The sequence below is a fragment of the Pleurodeles waltl genome, chromosome 5, assembly GCF_031143425.1.
Source record: "Pleurodeles waltl isolate 20211129_DDA chromosome 5, aPleWal1.hap1.20221129, whole genome shotgun sequence".
In the NCBI taxonomy this organism is placed as follows: Eukaryota; Metazoa; Chordata; class Amphibia; order Caudata; family Salamandridae; genus Pleurodeles; species Pleurodeles waltl.
In genome coordinates this window covers 1,098,551,078-1,098,571,016 of record NC_090444.1, presented here as the reverse complement: position 1 = coordinate 1,098,571,016, position 19,939 = coordinate 1,098,551,078, and the positions used below count along the sequence as shown (strand labels likewise).

The 19,939-nt window shown below is 43.1% G+C and overlaps 1 long non-coding RNA gene across 1 annotated transcript in view; it reads left to right on the top strand.

The window, feature by feature from the left end:
• LOC138296301 (uncharacterized) overlaps positions 1-17,194 on the top strand; it is a 114,773-nt gene extending 97,579 nt beyond the window's left edge. Inside the window, exon 3 of the long non-coding RNA XR_011203805.1 lies at positions 13,666-17,194. This is a non-coding gene — a long non-coding RNA (uncharacterized lncRNA). The remainder of the gene's footprint in view (positions 1-13,665) is intronic.
• Positions 17,195-19,939: the final 2,745 nt, after the last annotated feature.

Below are 19,939 nucleotides of genomic sequence, written 5' to 3'. Positions count from 1 at the left end.
ACGTACGGGCGTGCTCCAGCGAGTCTCCAATGCGTTCCACTGCAGCGAGGACCGCATCTAGTTTCTGACTGTCCTGCGCCACCGTGTCCTGTGATTTCCCAGCACCGGTACCAGAGCGTAAGCGCCCTGTCCCAGCCATGATCCGGGTTACCAGAAATCTCCGCCTGTCCGCAGATCGCTGTGCACTGCCTCACTAATTCCTGTTTCCAGCTCGCATTTCTGGCCGGAATTAGATAGGGCAAGGGCACCGAATGAGCTGTCATTCGGGGAGTGCATCCGTGTGGCGACTGGGATCACCAGGGCCCGTTTCCAGTTTCACTCCATGTGCCTCTTGGCGGGGCTGGCTCAGTAGCAATCAGCACCGGGTGCGCCCTCTATGCGTGGGTCCCTTCGCTGCGCACTGGCGGCTGAGTGCCGAGACCGCACTGTGTCCCGCTTCCGCTCGGGGGTCCAATGTGTTGGGGCAGGTTGGGCCCGCTTGTTGGGTTCAGCAGCTTTCCACCAACCGACAGCACGAGCAGCCCGGCCCCTCACTCCTCCAGCCAAACGACACTCCCTCCGATCCTGTGAGGCGTGACCAGAGCACACAGGCCTTCAGCCGGTCAGGTAGCCACCAAATAAATATAGGCGCAGTTCGGCCGCTCCCCAGGAGCCTGGGCAGTTTCCAAGTGCCTCCTGCAGGTGGCTTCACATTTACAATTGGGCAAAGGGGTTCAGTGCTTCAGAGGGTGCCCTCCTGCCCCCCTCGCTGCTGCAGTGTGCTTCTTGTCCCAGGCACTCCTTGGGACTCTGTGCTGGGGTGGCTCGAGGCAGTCCTCAGCCCTTAAAAGGGCTCGCAAGGACTGCGCTTCTGCTCTGTGCTTCCCTACCCCCAGGGGCACGTTCTTACCTCCTCGTGGGGTTGCCGCCAGACGTGCATCGCACTCCGAGGGCGTCTCACACTCGGAGCGCAGTCTCCACCTCAGGAGCCGCGCCCCTCCACGTGGCCGCTCCGTCCCGCGATACGGCCCCGTAGGCCCGGGCCGACCAGATGCGGCGTGTCACCGCCGCGGTGTCGCCAAAAGTGCAGGTTTCGGCCCCAGTGAATTACGGGACCGTGGGGGCTCAATTTTGGTCGCCCGTCGGGCGGTACCGCTCCCCAGTCCCCTCCTAATCTGGTGGATTTGCCGGGAGCGACGCAGAGCTCCAGAAGCTCGCGTCCGCCATGTTAGACGGCTTGGCCACGCCCCGTTGTTTTGTAATTCATTGCGTTAAAGTCAGACAGTTAGACTGTCATCAGAGTCGCATGAAAGGAGTCTTTCACAGAGACATCCATCCAATTCCATTCTTTCTGGAGGCTCTGGTTTAACATTCAGTCAGGTCTCTGCATGCCCAAATATACTACTTCAATCATGCAGTAAGGCATGGGGCTGCCTAGTGGTACCTCGGGACAATGATTGGGTCTGCTACTCTGTTCCCATAGAAAAAGTATATCTGCCACATTAAGCAAAAAGTCTTCAATGGTGTGTGTGCATGGGGGGTGTAATTGTATGTACATGAGTGTGTGTACATAAGTGCGTGTGCAAGTGAGGATTAGTGCATTTCGATATGCGCACACATTGGTGTGTGTGTGTGCATGAGTGTTCGTGCATGTGAGTGGGCAAATGAATCTATAAGGGTGTGCCTATGTATGTGAGCCTGTGTGCATGAGAGTGTGTGTGCATGAGGGTGCACACATGATAGCGTATTTGCGCATGTAAGTGTGTATACACGTGAGTGTTTCTATACATGTGCACTTGTTTGTCTGTGTACAGATATTTGTGTTTGATTAACAGTGAGTCCACTCAGCCTTTCATCCTTCTGAGGATGATATAAACTGAGTTGTGTAACAATAAACATCTGTTATTCATTCCAAAGATACCCTAAGTGGTGAACGTGCACATTTTCAAATACACATTGTAGACCTGATTCACAAAGGTAAATTTACACTTTCATGTAAATTTACGATTGTTTGCTATTAACAAAGGGATTTATGAGTATTAGCTTTACAAGTGCGCTCTCAGCACATTCACTCTGCTCTTTTTGAATTCCAACTGGTGTAAAATACAGGATTTTATTCAATCTTCTAGCTACCACCTATACTGCCTTCGAAAGCAGTGGCTAGGTGACCTGCAAAGGTTACTCTGGGACATAAAACACCCTAACTATATGCCAACCAGTGTCACAGAAACATGGTTTCCTGGTTGTCTTTGCTCTTGAATCATCCCTGAAAGGGCAGCCAAGCGGGCTGGCTCTTTCGAGAACTCTTAAGATAGACTGTTCAAACAAGCTTTTTGCACGTGGTGCTTACATTTGCCCTAAAGACCTATGCTCTCCAAGTGGCGAGGTCATCAACAGAGATACAGTCCATTTTAAACAAACTTTCCAAGACATTTGGTGTACTCATAGGTCACATTTGTAACTCATCTAACACTCCAGGGATTATACACTTCTTTAAAGGTGTTGGTTCTGGTTTTGTCAGCACCTCCTCCTCTATATTTAGCATAATACCTTCAGCCATACACTCTATTTTTTGGAGTGTTTTTGGGGGGATTCTCTGTTATTCTGGCGTAAATTGGTGGTATTTTGCTGTTGCCATTCTTTCTTTGCAATGGCTGCCCTGTCTCAACAAGGAGAACTGATGGTGCTTCCACCAGCCCAACTGTGTCGTGAGCGCATGATGCAGTATTTCGGAGCACCACTCCTGGAAGAACAGGCGTCCAACTGGTCTTTGTCAGTTAGACCAGTTCTGAATTGTGGGCAGTCCGTCTTTCAATGCTAGTAATGCCCATTTAAACATGCACCAGAAGAGTGTCTTACCATGCAGTGCATGCCTTCTTTGGATGCTGGTCTGTTGGTGTTCTCGATGAGGGTTCATTACCAGACATGCACATTGAGATTACAATTGCTACAGGAAGCTTGCTATGAGCTGTCATTTGTGGATCAAGTGGCTCTTTGTCCTAAAACACCTGGCACTGCACAGGATGCTGCCCTGTTGGCCGGAACTATGTCTGAGGCAAAGGAACATGTGTGCTCCCTTGCTTTCCTGCCGAAGTGGGGTCTTTCCTGAATTAAATAATGGTTGAGGACAATGGCAATTTTCTAAAAGACCATTATTATTGTTGATTTGCTGACATTTGGCTTTAACTGATGTTTGAATTTTGCAAAATTCTAAATGTCCCCCTTTTAACTTTGGCTCTTATTTTGGTGTGTTTTGCTTGTCAACACGGGCATTTAATCTCATTCACTATATTTTAGCTTGCTTTTAGTAATCAATGTAGGATAAGTGATTTTAGTATTAGGTTTTACTATAGACCTCTACAACATTGAACTGACAATGGGGAGGGTGTTGTGAGGTTATTTTAGCATTTTACATGGGCACATTATTTAGCTCTGGGCCTGAGGCCTGTGCCCTTTTACCTAGTTACATTTTACTTTTATTCTGTTTATTTGTACTTCCTTGCCGAAAATGTTATTCACTTCTTTGCACAACATTTTCATCCTGTGCTCAACCCAAAGCTGTACACAATGTTTACCAGTATTGTCGTTTCAAAGCGAACATTATTTACCCTACAAAGAAAAATATGTGTTGTCACATCAGGGCAGTTCTTAGAACAATATATATCCTATTATAAAACATCAGACTACCTACATCATCTTCGAGGGAATATTCCAGCCAGTTTGCCATCTTATGCTGCACGTCGTTGCAGTTTCTGCCAAAACCTTTTGGTTCCTCTTCATCTATGTGGGAGGACTCTCAGCAGACTAACAGACCTCTTCTTTACCTCTGCGCTGGTATGGGAGTTGGGCTTCCTTCCCAGGACCAGAAGGGCGGATTAGGACTACCACTGCTTCTTGCTCTCATGTAGAAACTTAGTAGTGTAGGTAGGAATGTTAGGCACACTATTATGTCAATGTGGTGGGACTCTTCTTGTGTTTCACTTTTTTGGTCACTGTAGCAATAATGCACTGTTTCATTATCCTCATAATCATAGTTCAAGCCTTTCTACATAGAACACAGTTGCTTCAATAAAACCTATTGAACCAAGATCCTGGTTCTGTTTTGTCCTTGTATGCATGAGACTTGTATAACTGAGAGAAAGGGGTAAGATCTGTTCCATCACGAATTCCCTTAAGAGTCTGTGTGTCATGCGATAGGCTGCTACAAATCACTTCTACCTCTGGTACTTGTGAGGTGCTGCTAGCTAGCCGGTAAGGGTTAGGCCGACAGCCGTCACACGGTGTGGGATCAGACTCAGTCCCCCACACTCGGTGGTGCTGCTACCCAAAATCCAGCATTCTCGTTACCATAACAGGGGTTTATGGCCTCACTAAAGAAGCAGCCCAAAGTCAAGGGCATGCCTCCCCTCCTGTGATTTTGGGATCAACTCCCAGTTTATACAAGAACTTATGAAATTGATGTTGACATTTGGCCACCAAACACATTTTTACTAACAATGTAAAGCAAGGTATTTTAGGAAAAAACGTTTCGATTTCTTTTCTTCAAAATAGTTAGCTTCTGTTTAGGATTGTTTAGGAGAATCAAGTTTATTTTGCAAAAATGAAAAAATTTGATATGATAGCAAAATATGTGAATGTTCATAAACAGAATAGCTTATGTCCGGGGACAAAATAATTGCATTGATCATGTTTTAAATCCTAATTTATAAGATTAGTTTGATCCACCTGCTGTAGGAACCTGGAAATTCTTTACAACCCGAGTGACAGCACTGCTGAGCCTGCAAGGGCATTCTAGGCCTCTTGTACTTCCCGAGATTGCATAATGTGTGTATTTTTAATTTGTCAAAACTTCATTGCCTGAGCACATTTCTGGATCCCACTAATACTCTGCACAGTTGTTTGACCTGTGACCTTGCATTTTTTAAACTAGGATCCATATATAAGAAACAAGATTAAGAAAACCTGCAAAATTCAATCACCATAGCCAAGTACCCAACATAGAACCGAATATGGGCAATGCTATGCCTTCTGTACATGCTAGTTTCCACCATGTGAATGCAGCTTTTTATTGAGCCACTATGTTAGAGTGTAGGCTTTGTCATGTGCTTGGCTAATGTCTATCACAAGGGTCTCCATCATTTTCTGCAGTGAGAGTTAACTTTGATCAGTGAAACTCACTGTGAGCTACTGAAGGCTAATCTACTCGTGCATTACTAGATGCCCCTGCACCCAGCTTAATTGACCTTAAGCCTAATGTCCATAGAGCCAGATACTATACTTTGAACAAAATACTTTGATTAGAGACACTATGATAGGGCTACTATGTGTGTCAGTGAGAGTGCGGCCTTTGCGGATGTATGAACATGTGTGCATATGAATGGGATATGTATGTACAGGTGACTGAGATAGTGTTGTATCTACATGTGGCACAGGACATACCTTTCGCCATATAGAGCACCATTACACGTATAACACAAATACAGCCACGTTTTTTAAATAGTAAGAATTTAAAGTTCAGAAAAATGTTCTTCAAGAATGTTCAGAATATGGAACAGTTTGGTGCACTTCAAAATTTCTCCCACTAAAAGTAATGGCTGTATTTTCCACTTATGAATATGCCAATGTTTGAGCAATCCTAACTGAAGAGTTAACTTTGTTTATATGGATTCCCTAAAACTCATCATTTAAATTTTCTCCCATTTCCAAGTGTCGCATTTACAAACACCAGGCATCTTTCTCCCAGTGGCCTATAGACAGTTTTCTTCACTTTAAAGTTCTTCAGTTAAAAAAATACAATTTTTCCGTTATAAATATGGCACGGTGTCTACTGGCCACTGGAAGCAAGATGACTGCTGCTAGTAAATACGAAACTTTGGAATGAGAGAAAATTAAAATAAAAAGATAAGCATTAAGGTAACTTTTCATTTTACTTTTCTCCTATTTAAAAGCATTAAGAAACATCATTTTGCTCTCATGCTTCAATACGGGTGGACGAGGACTTTTATTCAAGAATTAAATACTTCAGTTTTTTATCTTTGTGCCCCATCCTGGCCCAGAAATCTGACTGAGCGCAGCAAGTTATCAGGCTCTGCTATCTGCAGCCTGCTGATAATAATGTAAAATGAACACGGCCTTCCCTTAATTTTAAAGTAAAAATGTGACCCTTGGCTTATTTAAAAATGAACTCAATGCTGGGAGCTACTCTGAAGGTGTCTGGGAGTTACTGGTAGCTCGCGAGCAACTGGTTGGAGACACTTGAGCTATCAGGTATTTAATACCAAATTGGTCGCTGCAGTGTGTTCTTGGTGAAGGATGCACAAAATAGTTTTGCCAGCTGATGGTTCTGTGTATTTATAAATACTACAAAGAATGTTCCTTGCTTTTCCAAACTCCTTACTGATTCCCCTAACTCAATGTCAACCTAAACCATACCCTAACACGCCCATTTCCCTTTTTACCCGGGTATATTACATAGCTAGTTGGGAAACCTCAGCCTGACACCCCCTATCATTATGAACTAAGCTACGCCCTTGATGTCACTGTCTCTGTTGTGGTGCTGCTAATGAGAGATTGCAGGAGAAAATGGAGTAAAGGGGAGAATATTTGAGTCTGAGGTAGTCTGAAGATTCACCACAAAATCATTGTTGTTACTCATCTTGTTGATAGTACTAGCAAGCAATTTCAAAGCCTATATCTCGGGTGTGGTTTATGTGTATGGTTGTTGTAGTGTGAGATGTCTGGAGTAACAACAGAAATCTCAGAGAGGCACACAATTATTGTATAGGTGGCATTCTGAGAGCACAGGATTTTGTTTCATATGTTTCAAGACATGCTATTAAGCATGTGGTGGACCATGCCGAATGGAAAGGATTCCTGGTTATACTTCTTTGGTCAGATCACTTTTGGAGACCCCCACCTTTTTTATTCCCCTTAAAGTACTTTCACATACCCTCTCAGGCGTGCAGGGCAGGAGTACGGCATGCAGGCCCTAGAGTCTCTCAGGCAAATGCCATCCGAGTGTGCCCTCAGCTCTCCAGTTCATGTGGCACTCAACTACACTATGGCTCAGGGCAGACACAGTCTGCCAGCAGCAACCCTGCCGACTCTAAAAGAACAACAGGTGAAGAATACCCTGCATGTTCCTGCTTAAGAGTGGTCCGTAGCTGTCTTCTATTCAGTAACCCTTTAATGGCCCGCCTTGCTTCTTCAGCCCTGTCTAGATGTTGTAATTACTGTGCCGTAGCAGATTCAGTATTGTGGCCATGAATTAAATGGACTCATGAAAAAAAAATTAAAACTGAGCAGGCACTGGCTATCTTATTTGTTAGACTTTTCATCCTTGGCGTGGTCTCCCTTAACATTTTGCCTCCTTTTCCCAGGTTGTTGATGTGTGCTGGACTCTGTTTTTGCTGCTTTTGTTACTCTGGGCACTTTACGACAGCTAACCAGTGCTAAAGTGCAAGTGCTCCTATACAAAATGTGTATGTAATTGGATTATCCATGATTGGCATATCTGATTTACTAGTAAGTCCCTAGTAACGTGCACTAGAGGTGCCCAGGGTCTGTAAATCAAATGCTACTAGTAGGCCTGCAGCATTGGTTGTGCCACCCACATAAGTAGCCCTGTAATCATGTCTCAGACCTGCCACTTCAGTGTCTGTGTGTGCAGTTTTTAACTGTAGATTCGACTTGGCAAGTGTACCCACTTGCCAGGCCTAAACCTTCCCTTTTATTACATGTAAGGCACCCCTAGGGTAGGCCCTACGTAGCCCCAAGGGCAGTGTGCAGTGTATGGTTAAGGTAGGACATATACTAATGTGTTTTATATGTCCTGACAGTGAAATATTGCTACATTCGTTTTTCACTGTTGCAAGGCTTGTCCCTCTCATAGGTTAACATAGGGGCTACCTTTAAATATGATTAAAGTGTAGATTCCCTTTGGGAGCGGATAGACATGTGGAGTTTGGGGTCTCTGTGCTCACAATTTTAAAATACATCTTTTAGTAAAGTTGGTTTAAAGATTGTGTGTTCGAAAATGCCACCTTTAGAAAGTGGGCATTTTCTTGCTTTAACCATTTCTGTGACTCTGCCTGTTTGTGGATTCCCTGTCTGGGTCAGTTTTACAGTTGGCCTGTTTGCACCTCTCTCTAGACAGTGACACAAAGGGAGCTGGGGTGTAGCCTGCATATCCTGATGAGCCATCTGTTCTCGGAGGGAGGGGAGGAGTGGCCACTTACACCTGAAAGGCCTGTGCCTGCCCTCACACAATGCAGTCTCTGGTGTGTGTCTGGGGCCTGGCCTGGGCAAGGCAGGATTTCACAAACAAGAGAGACTTTCCTTTGAAGTAAGCCTACTTCAAAGGCCAAAATGGGTATAAGAAGGGCACCCAAAACCACAGACTTCAGATCACTTCTGGACATCAAGAAGAACCTATGCCTGGAGAAGAGCTGAGGAGGAGTGCTGCCCTGCCTGAGACTGTGCTTTGTGGAGCCATCCTGCAGTTGCTGCTTCTGCCTGTGCAAAAGGACAAAGACTGGACTTTGTGTTGCCTTCCTTCTTGTGAAGATCTCCAAGGGCTTGATTTAGAGCTTGCCTCCTGTTGTTGAAGTTTCAGGGACGGCAAAGACTTCTCTCTGCCAGGACCTGAAGCCTCTGGAGAGACTCCTGCCCTGCCAAGTGGTGCCCATCCAGTTCTTGGGACCCTGAAAGGAGAAGCTGGCAAAACAAGACTAAAATCCACACACAGACTGCTGTACAGGGAAAAATTTGACGCACCTTCCGAGACGTGGCTGAAAAACCACGCGCCGCCGGCTTCGCGGCAGAAATCGACGCTCCACCGGCATTGCGGTTGGAAAATTGACGCACAGAGCTGGAAGAACGGCGCTCACACGCGCTGACGGAGGCTGTTAACGTCGCATCCCACATTGCGCGGTTTTGCGGAGACCGTGCGGCAGGATTTTCAACGCAAACCTTGCTGGGTGCAGAAAAATGACGCAACGCCTGCCGGGACCCAACTGCTACCCGGATTGACGCATCGCTCCCCTGTGGGGAGGAAAAACAATGCACACCGGTCTGACCAGAGAAAGAGAAACGACGCACGAGCTCGCTTGCGGGTGAGAAATCGACGCACCGCTTACCTATTTCGTCGCAAACTCGCACGTGTGTGTTATTTTGACGCTACCCAGGTACTTTTTAACGCTAACAGTGTTTTACCTGTTTTCTCATGGACTTAAGACTCTTTTTGCTTTTTAATCAATAACTTGACTTGTGTATGTAGGATTTATGTTGTTTTGGTCTTGTTTCGTTTAGATAAAAATTAGCTATTTTTCTAAACCTGTGTTGTGTTATTTTGGAGTGTTTTCGTTAAGTTACTGTGTGTGTTGGTACAAATACTTTACACTTAGCACTCTGAAGTTGTCTGCCTGCTCGTGCCAATCTACCAAACGGGTGAGCGGGGGTTAACTGAGGGTGATTCTCCTTTACCCTGACTAGAGTGAGGGTCCTTGCTTGGACAGGGGTAACCTAACTGCCAACCAAAGACCCCATTTCTAACATTATTAGTACTTTAAACCTTACCTTTCAGCATTCTCATTCATTGTCTATTATATCTTATGACACTTACCCACCCTCTCCTCTCCATCTGCATCTCTGTTTCTACCTGTCAGCTTTCTCTTTTTCTTTCTGACCACCTCTTTGTATGTGTATTTTCCTCCCTACTCTCTTTCTTTCTCTCTTTCTCCCTTTATTCTTTTCCCATCTGTCAGGTCCTTGGACCCCCGACTCTTCCTGTGATGAGATGGGAGAGGGGAAGGTGACAACTGGTTGATGAATAGCCCCAGGCTTAAGCCAAAAGGGCTTGGGTTGTCTGTAATGTGCCACACTAATGGAGGCGACACCTAGGCATGTTGGGCCCCTGAAGCCAGGGCTGGGACTTTGTGAGCATTACAATGTTTAATGGCCAGCAATCAGACACATTCACATTGGAAGCTGCTGTTCAACTCCCAATTGAGATGGCATTTCTATTATACTAACAGTGCATAACAGCACATTAATCCCTACTGGAATATGTTAAAAAGGATAGGAAGCTAGAAGGATCAAGCATAAGTATCTTTGCTATGGCCCAACCAACCACCATAGACCCAATATACTCATGGCCACCTGCAGTGTAGAGCTGCTCTAAACATTTTTTACCGGTCTAATTTGTGTTTCAAGCCCAGCGCTGTCAGAACAGACAGATCACTTATTAAACACAATGACATTAACTGTTGTGACTATGTTCATCTGGAACCTTTACTTGATTTGCACAGAAATGGTTGAAGAAACTCCAAAAGTACTATGGGGAAGTACAAATGGCAGGAGTGCACTATACAAATGATAGTAACTGAAACAAACTGGATTTTCTGGGGGGTGGGTAGCTACCCACCTCACGGAATAATCACAGCCCTTGTCAGGATAAACCACTGGTAGCTGTGGTAAAGAGCAGACAGGCTTAGCACAGGGCAATGTGTAAAGTATTTTATGCAGTACAAAAAGAGCATTAAAGTCAAAATTCAAAAGAATAAAAAATCAAACAGAATAGAGTACAATTTAGTAAGCACAATGACACCAAAATGTCAACGTATGTGCAGTTTAAGGCCTACTGTGATGTATCACGAGTTGGATACACCAACCAAATTTGTCCTGATGAAAGAATTTACCTTCTGACTTAGGGCCTGATGTAGAGTGTTTGGCGGACAGGTTACAAAAAAGTGATGTATGTCCTATCCACCATATTACAAGTGCATTCTATCCAATGGCATTAATACAGTGGATGGGATCTCTGTCACATTTGTGTGAGAGTAACCTGTCCACTGAGCTCAAAATCAGGCCTTTAGTCTTTTAAGTGCCAATCCACCATAGGAGTACACTTCTAAAGCACACTAGGACCTCAAAGGAGGCACTTAGATACCCCTACGGTGTCAGGCATGTACACACAGCAGGGTACAGTCAAGGTGCCTATGGTCAACTGGGTGCATCTAGGAAAAGGCACCTTGTTGTCATCCTGTAGCCACACAGGAGGTCAGCCAACTGATACTCTGAGCCCACCTCTTTTGTAATGGGTACAAGAGGGAGCAGTCCTTCAGGGACCTTTTCTTGTCACTGATACAAGGTCCAGTCTTCTTCTACCGCAGGTCCACAGAGTATTCTGCAGTAGGTGCCTAGAGATGCCATATTTATGCCTGGCATGTGATAGTGGGTAGGGGTGACTCCTGGCCCCTCCTTAACCAATGATCTACCTACTTTTGCAGTGGCGCCTATTTGACTTGCTGCAAAAATGCCGAAAATGGCATGTGTCAGGAGATTTTTATGATGGCACAGGTCTTGGGCCTCACTAAACTTGGGATTTTAGGCTGGGTTGTGTGTGGGAAGTGTGTAGGAAGTGTATTATGATAGTCCTAGTGTCCTCCCACATCTGACACTAAAATCCATTTTGGAGCAGGCACTGTACCACCACAACCCAAGAGAGAGAAGTGTGGTAAGATAAAAGCAGGTTCTCCAGCAAATAGACAGGCGGTAAACAAGAATTGTTTTTGTGTCCTGTTCTCTCCCTTTCGAGTGTTCCCTAAGTGTTACTTGTGGCTCAACAAACATGTCAAGCATTCTTTGACACTTTAGTGTCAAGAAGGATACCCACCGACCCCACCTAGCATATTCTGTCCAGTTCAGAGGAGTCATTTCTGCCTATGTAGGCCAGCCTGTTGTTTGCTCCTGGGAGGCAGGTCACATCTATTCACACATATTTAATGCCAAACAGCCTCCAGGACCTTTAGGTGAGGGAAGGGTAACTTTCTGAAATGTACTTTTCCTTAATATTTATTAACCACCGAAATTCACCATAGAATTGTATTTTGAATAACTGGTAAAAAATAGTTGTTTATTTTCTATCTCTGCCCATTCCTGAGATACAATATTAGTATTTAATATCAATTCCTAGTGTTTTTCCATGGGCAAGCCAGCCTTTTTATAGTGAAAATAACTTGATGGTACTAGTCAGTGTAAGAACATGTTATCATTAAATTTCTACATGCCCTACTTTTAAATAACATGCACAAGTCCTACATAGGGGTGACTTATAAATATTGAAAAGTGTAGTTTGGACCGATCAAAGGGGTTTATTTTGTCAGGTTAAATTGCAGTTTTTACACTGCTATAGTCAGATTACAATGGTATGCCTGAAGCCATGATTGCACTGTAACTTTAGTGAATGGCACAATAGTTTCTGAAGTCCACTAGTAGCATTTAACATCCATGCCCTTGGTACATTTTGTACCATAAATAACAGGGGGTTTACAGGCAAGTTAAATATGCCACTTAGGACCATGCCAATATAATAATGTTTAAAAGGGTAGTAGATGAGTTTTACTACCAGTTAGCAGGGGTAAAGTGAACAGAGTTCTAAAGCAAGCAAAACAGATAAGGCAAACATCTGGCGGGACAAGACACCAAAGAGGGTAATTTCCTACAGTAATACAACGTATATATTTTTATATATGAAATTAAATAGTAGCATGATGCCTATCTCAAAGTGACACATGAATTAATGTAGTCTCAGGGAACACTAGGACTAGTAATGGCTTCCTCTGTGTGGAAATGTCTGGAGCTGAACAAGAATTGCTACCTTTATAGAGAGTGCCATGTTCAATGTCCCTTCCCTAGTCCATTGTACCCTAGTGGTACACATGTTGTTGCAACTGCATGGTGGAGTAAATAGCTCTCACATCACTTACCACGCCTCCCACTTAACCAGCATTCCTACCTGGAAATTACATCCTCTTCTAGTACCTCATACCCACTTCTTCAGCGAATCAGGATATGAATGAGTCACATTTTTCCAGCATGTGTTTCCCTGGTACGAAAAGAGAAATAAAAATGAGGCAATATTTTACTACTATTTAAATGTCAATAGGATGTAAAGTTAATCTGGGGGTATATATGCATTTTGATATGTGATAAACATATTAAACATTGAGATGTATTTATTGAGACATTTGTACATTCCACTCTTCTTTCGACTTGGAAGTGTGAGTAGGATTAATTTAATAACAAACAACACTTGTTCCATTAAAATGACTCTTAGTATGTCTATTGCACACCTGCAGTGATTTGTGAGTACCTTGTAACTCAACGGTTTGAATCCCTGTCTCTCATTCATATGTAGTGGGTATATTAATTGGATGGAGCTGGGTAATAATAACATTTGTTAAATGCGCTTAGAAATATTTCATGACAATAACAATAAGATTAATGATTATTACTATCTTAAAGTAAGGGAATGTGACCTAGTCTTTTCAGTGTGGAACTCCTAGGTCCTGATTTTACTCCACGTTTTATAACTTGAGGGCCTAGGGTGATCTGTAGCAATTTACTTCATTAGCCTCTCTCTTGATTCTATTGTCTGCAAGGATGTTGAACTCAGCACCCCAGAGGGGGAGGTTCTATTTATTCCATCTGCTGAAAATCCGATAACCCGGGATTTGAAATATATCTGGTGTGATAACTTGCAACTATTGCATCTGTTTAAGATTTTTGGGGAATAAATATGTAGATCTTGGTCATTACCACACTAAAATCAGTTTGTTTCCCAAATTGTATATCATAACGCCCCCTCAAACGGGTCTGGACCAGTTTCTTCTTTATCTTTTACAGATCCACGCTTCTGAGGCAGATGTGGGACGGAGAGGACAACATTAGTTTTAAGAATCAGAAAGACAACCATGGAGCAAGACACATGTTTCTAAAGGTGTACTGTAGTATGCAGATATAAAAAGCTTACTTTTGTAACTGAAGAAAGGGGTCATTTAAAAGAAGGTGAAGCAAATATGCAAGATATGCAACCTTTCAACCAACCCATTCCTTTAGGGTGGTAAGGCATGGTGACTTTCATGTACAATGACATGAAATTGGTACCCCGCTCTAATACCATCTCCTTGGGGAAATCCACACGGGTAAAGATCCCCATAAGTGCTCTGGCCACGGTGGGCGCAGTCACTGTTCTCGAAGGGATGGCTTCCGGGTACCGGGTGGCATGGTCCACCAAGACCAGGATAAATCTGTTGCCCATGGGTATCTTGGGATCCAGAGGCCCCACAATGTCAATGCCCACCCACTCAAAAGGGGTGCTTATGAAAGGAAACAGTTGAAGAGGAGCCTTGCACCTCTTCCCAGATTTGCCACACGCCTTGTAGGTTTGACAGGTCTTGCTGAATGCATCTGAGGCCTTCCTCATTTGGGGCCAATAAAAGTGGGAGACAAGCATATTAAAGGCCTTGTCCTGCCCCAAATAATAAGTTTCTTCTGGCATCAGCTCCAGGTATTCAGCAAAAGAAGAATCACAAATTAGTTTCCAGCAGTTCAACATCATTCTTCCTCTCAACAACATAATTGTCATTGTACTCCGTGCGTGACTCACCAAAGCTAAGAGGTGTGCTATTCTTAACAAATAGTTTCTTTGTGTGTTCAGTACAAGTATGTGGTGCGTGTGTAGTGTTTCGTAAGATTGCTTATGTAAGGAGAGCACGGTGTAGACTCAAGTACATTGAATGAGAATAAAATCAGGAACTAAATAGCTCTCCCCGGATGTAACGGGGCTGCGCAGGCACACCTGCTATAGTTTCATGACACGATTTTGAGCTTCTCAGCAGGACAACCTGACTCCTAATGTTGCCCGCTCAACAATGTTGTTATTTTACTGAAATACATTTCCACAAAACTAGAGTTTGCTACATGAAAAAACTCAATGAAGCTGATGCGAAAGGAGTTTTTTTCCTTCTCCATATTAGGGTCACTGTTTGTTTAACCTACCTGCGAGCAGGCAGGAAAATCCAGTGATAGACCCTCACATACTTCACAAATGTGCTCTCTTATTTTAATCAAATATTACTGTCACCACATAGTAATGCAGTCATACATTTTATTGAACAGTACCAACACTTATCAACAATATAACTACAGTTTTAATGGTGCAGAACCAAAGCTTCTCAGTAGGAGTGCTATACCTTTAACAGCAAAAAAGAGGTTCCAATTTATAGGCAGCCTTAAGTGAGGATCCAGTTAAGTTAATAAATAAGCAGAGAGTGTGACCTCCCCTCTTACAATCCTTAAAAGGTGCAGATGGCACGTTTCACAATCTCTCCCAGGCCAAACGTGTGACACGTGCCTGAATATAAGCTGTCAACCTGTTATTTTTCAAATTTAAGGCAACAATTGTTTTTCAGGCCTTATATGAATTGCAGGTAGAAAGACTTTGGCATGAGGTGGGAAAAGATATTCCAGATTCATAAGCCTTGCAGCCGAAGTGATACTCAGCTGAACCTTTTGCACTTTGTAGGAAAATGTCTAGTAGGTTCAGAATAGCCACATCTGTTTTGACAGTAAAATGACCGTACTGGCTCGGACCAAAGTGATGTAGGGTTTTGTGAACAATGAAGATAGTTTTGAGAAGGGCCCTTTCCTGTACTGGGAGCAGGTATAGAGACTTTATGGGTTCAGTTAAAAGAGAAGATTCCTTAAGTCCAATACCAGGGGCCTCATTATGACCCTGGCAGTCACCATACTGCCAGAGTCATCGTCGTGGTCGGACCGATCTGACTGTGACATTACGACCATGGCATAAGCGCCACGGTCGGACCGCTGCCACTGCCACTTTTAAGCTGCCAGACGGCCTGGCAGGTCCCAATCTGCCACAGCATCTCTGCAAGCAGCGATGCCCTGGGGATTATGAACCCTCTCTCCGCCGGAGTTTACATGGCGGGGGTCCCTGCACGGCCCATGCATTTGTCATAACCCCATGGCGCAAATCACTGTCTGCTTTGTAGACAGTGATTTGCGCGATGGGTGCTGGTGCACCCGACGCACAACAGCATTGCCGCCGGACGTATTAAGAGCCGGCATCAATGTTGTGCGTTTCACACTGGCCCAGCGGGAAAGAGATCGCACTGGTCTCCTGACCTTTGGGAGTTTGGCGGGCAGGCAGCCTTTTCTGTCTACCAAACTCCTAACGAGGGCCCAGGTGTGCCAGCAGCTTGCCAGTGAGTCTTTGAAGCATATTTAGGGTCTTAGCTTAAAACCAAGTATAAAGAGCTTTGCAATAATCGAGAGAGGTCTTACCCACTGCTGTAACCATCTCACACTTGTGGGGGTTGGTCAGGTGTTGTAGTGTTCGTTTCAGAAGGTCAGAGGCTTTAAGTGCTGGAGAGAACTGTGAAGATCTTCTCTGATGTGCCAGAAGATGATGAGTTTGTACTTGGGAGTGCTTAGAGGAATGCATTTGATTGGATATTTGATTATCAAAACAGCTGGGCCTGTAAAATGGCACATGAAGAACGGAGAATGGGACTTTGCTTGTTCTCTTTGTAGAATGTAATAAGGATGTGATCTGGCCAGTATGTTTGTTATCTGAAATGTGAAGTTTCTGGATGAGCTAGAACGGCGGGACCAGGTTCAAATCTTCAACAGTGGTGGATCAGTCAGTAAGTCTGGAGAAACGTAGGGTATCAATGTCATCTCGAATGCTTTCAAAACTACAAAGAAAATCTTTAAAACATTGGTTCCCCCAACTTCCATTCAGATTGAATTACTCTCAAAATCAAAGTGCACCCTAGTTGTGCGCTGTGATTGTGAGATTAATACACTACTTAAGGATAGTAATACACTATTTACGTATGAACATCACTTAAACTCCAATAAAATTTGGGGGAATAGCTTGTGGCTCTACCTGGACAGTATCATAACTTGTATAGTGGACAAAAACTCAGTCTATTGTGTTTGTAAACATTATCTGTGATCTGGTCCATTAGCTCTAGCACGAGATACTTATATCGAAAAAGGGCACGCACACATGTGCACAACCATTATACTTATGTTTGCTATTAGTTTTAAAGATTCATGCATGCTTACTTTTAAAGGAGATAATGACCATAAAAACAACAATTATCATCAGTATTTTTGTTATTATTATTCTTGTTGTCGTTAATAATATTTGTATTGTCATTATCATTATTATTAGTAGTAGTATGGTTATTTTATTTTATTGCTAGTAGTAGTAGTGGTAGAAGCAGTATTAGCAGTAGTACTAGTTGGAGTCGCTGGTATTATGTGACAATGGATGGTTACATTTTGCAGGAAGAAAATGTAAATTATGTGGCATACTCTGATAATAAAAGCAAATTATATGGCACATTCTATGTCGTTAAAGTGAAGTTAATTAAATATATCAACACATGCAATTAGTGATACCAAAGGGTCCCCAGGGCCCTAGAAAATACAGACATTTCTTAGGAAACAAAACTGTACAAAGGGTCTTATTAAAAGGGATTGCATGTAGAGCAATGATTTTGTCTTGCTTGAACTCTGAGGAATGCCTTTTTATTAACATTGTCCTTTCTTCCTCTCAAGGTTACGTAATGTCTGTGACACTTATCAGAACACAAAAAATCGTGGAATAAAAGTGTTTCTCTTTAATTCTGGGCACCCCTGCCATATTTTAAAACATGTCTTGTGGAACTTGGCTTTGGATTTATTGTGTGCCCATACTAAAGAGCCTCTGGAAGTGCATCTATCTAACAAGAAATCGCCCTGAAGACGAGTATCGTACATCATTAACTTATTGTAGTAATGTCTTGTTAAGAGGTGCTTTAAGATTTAAAGAATTATGGGCCTGGTGCATGAAAGCGTTCAAATTTGCAAAGCCAGAGAAATTGACTTTGCAAATCTACACTCTCAATTCACAATATATATAAGCAGGTTTCGGACTGGGACAAACAATAGTCCTGGGCACCAAAATAAAAGTGGCCCCCATTAGCGAACCAGTTAGCTAAAAAAAGTCGGACACATTTGCTAATCAGGCCAGTTTTTAGCTTGTAAATGCACTTGGTATGCTTAATTTTCAAGGTATGGGAGATTAAATGCATTAGTGTTTGCTGGAGGGAATGCTTTTGGTGATATTATGGAAATCCAACGGTACAAACCGGCCCACCAGATCATAAAACATGCCCACAAAACTGCTAAAAAAACAGTCCACACAATGATCTGTGAGACCAACCCATAGAGCACTGGCTGATTGCTCCGTGGGTCAGTCCGACCATTAGTGGTGGCTGGTGACATTTGAAAGTATTGGGGCGTAAAAGGTGTAAATGAGTGTTATGTTGCGAGTGAGTGAAGCGAGTAAGTCCAACAGACAAAAAAGGGTTTACCCAAAGAAATGTTTTTAAAAAATAGCAGTAAACGGAGCATTTCAAAGAACATTTGTGAAAACAAGATGGGTTTTAAAGCAGTTGTGAACATGTAGCCCTAAAATATTTAAACACATTAAAAACTGTTCCATAGCTTACTACATTAAGTATGGTCAACAGTTATTGTAGTCTGCAAATAGTACAGTGTAAAAAATAAATAAATTTAAAAAAAAAGTTTTTTAATTATCTTACCTGAACACATGGCTTTCTCTCTGCACTACATCTGACTGGTAAAACTGAAAGAACTGAAAGATCTGCATGCCATACTGATGATCCTAATAACAAGCATGGCCATTGCAAAATGAGTGCAGAACAAACAGATGCATCTGTATGATAAGCAACACAAGAGAGGTGCATGGTGCACCAATCCCCAAGCCTCAAGAGCAAGCTCTGTAGCCAGATTTTAGGACATTTAATACATGCGGGCGAGCCATCAAATTAACAGTGAGAGCTGAGCCAAGAGCCAGGCTTGTATCTTGGAGCTCATCCAGGAGCTGAACCCTGAAAATATTTGCTATCTAAATCATACAACAGACATAAGGTAAAATATGGAAGTATGTGCAAAACTGAAAAAGTGTATTTCTTTAATGTGTAGAACCTTTGAAACTAATAAGGCACTTCGCTGAGAATTACTTATTCAAAAGACTAGATTTGTACAACTGGTAGTCTGAATTCAGATATTTCAAAGTGCTATCATATGCGATAATGAAGAAAAAAGAGTTTTGGTGAAATAAAATATTTGTCCAAGATCACACAATTTCTACAGGGAAGCTGTGATTTATCCAGCTTTTCTGGTTTCGCTTTGCACAACTCAGGCAGGAAATAGGTATTTATTTGTCTTTTCTTATCTTGAGGATTTATTTTTACCTCTTAGTTCATTTTTTGGCTGTTTTTAAATGCAGCACGAATTCGGCAGCTTGTCATCCTCTTACATTTATTTGTCTGTACCACATCACATACTTGCGAGCTCAATGAAACAAAGGGCCTAAATGTCAGGGCCCGACTGATGCTGTGTGTGCTGCCCTGCCATAGCACAGTGCTGGGTGAGACAAACAACATAAGAGCACCATCTCTTGTATTTGTATTTAGCTGCATCGCATGGATGTATTGTATTGTATTGTAATAGTATTTATATAGCGCTTACTACCCCTGACGAGGCGTCAAAGCACTTTTCGGCGAGTAGCACGCTACTCCGGAACCCAACAAGAATTAGAGGTGGATTAGTAGAGGGAAATATGAGTACAGTTTTAGTATTATTATGAGTTAATTTGAGCTGTGGATATGAGAGCTTGTTAGTTAGATTGACTGGAGTAATGGAGGGGTGGAGGAGAAAAGAATCCAGAAGTGTTAATTGGGAGTTTATGGTAATAGGATTTAGGCTTGGGATGAGTAAAGGGAGGATGGAGGAGGGGAGAGTCTGTGGAAGGGGTTAGGGAGATCATAGTAGCAGGGTGAGATAAATGAGGGAGAATATAGTAGGGTTGTTTGGGAGATCATGGTAGTAAAGTGAGGTTTGGTGAGTTAGATGTGGAAGCGGAGGGAAGAGCTTAGGCAGAGTTATTTAGGAGATGAAAGTAGTAGAATGGATTTGGGATGAGTCAGAGTGGGAATGGAGGATAGATTGATAGGGACATGACATATGGTGATGGGTAGATAAGTGTGGTATAAGATGAGAGCAGGGATTCATAAGT